This window comes from Euprymna scolopes, chromosome 22 (genome assembly GCF_053919585.1).
Source record: "Euprymna scolopes isolate OS-2025 chromosome 22, ASM5391958v1, whole genome shotgun sequence".
Classification (NCBI taxonomy): domain Eukaryota; kingdom Metazoa; phylum Mollusca; class Cephalopoda; order Sepiida; family Sepiolidae; genus Euprymna; species Euprymna scolopes.
The window spans coordinates 74,647,812-74,648,829 of NC_136503.1; positions in this window are offsets into that span (position 1 = coordinate 74,647,812).

Genomic DNA, 1,018 nt, shown 5'->3' on the forward strand with positions numbered 1-1,018 from the left:
ATTTTATGAAGAGTGTTTTTATATTGCACCCGTACTTTTGCTCTATCCTTTCATAAAGGGTCTCATCTAGGAAGGCGAGTGTAAGGGTAGCATATGTTGGTGTTATTTTAGTACTCATTGATGTGCCTAGTATTTAGATGTAGTTGTCATTATTGAATTTGAAGGAGTTGCTATTGTGGATCATGTCAATGCTATCAACCACGAATTGTTTATTGAATCTAGGGTGTAAAGTCTGTGTAGGTGTGTCAATCCAACATGAGATAGCTTCTTTTCCTAGGTTGTGTGGGATATTGCGGGATATTGCTATATAGGCGGCAAACACCGAATGTGCCTAGTATTGTCCCATCGTCTACTGTTTGTGGCAGGGAGCTGAGGAAGTGTGTGTCATCTCTTACAAAACTTCTGATTGGATTGGTGAAGGGATATAATAGTATATCTATAAAGTTGCTAAGTCTGCTTGTTGGACATGATGGTCCTGCTACTATGGGTATGAAGAGGAAGCTTCACAGAACGTCTGAAACGCGCTAAAAACGATTTCAATGATTTAAACACATTATTACAAAGATCTAAACATAATTCTCAATGAAAAACCAAGACACGGAATAATAAAATAATGTTAAAATATACACATTGTTGGTGACCGCCCCCTGATGTAAATATAAATATTTCTTTCGTTGGAATTTCTTAACCATTTTCATATAAATATATATATATATATATGCATATGTATATATGCATATATATGTATATATGTATATATACATATATGTATATATATTTGTATGTATATATATGTATATATATACATATATGTATATATATTTGTATGTATATATATGTATATATATGTATATATGCATATATATGTATATGTATATATATATGTATATATATGCATATATATGTATATAGATATATATGTATATATGTATATTGATATATATGTAAATATGTATATAGATATATATGTATATATGTATATAGATATATATGTATATATGTATATAGATATATATAT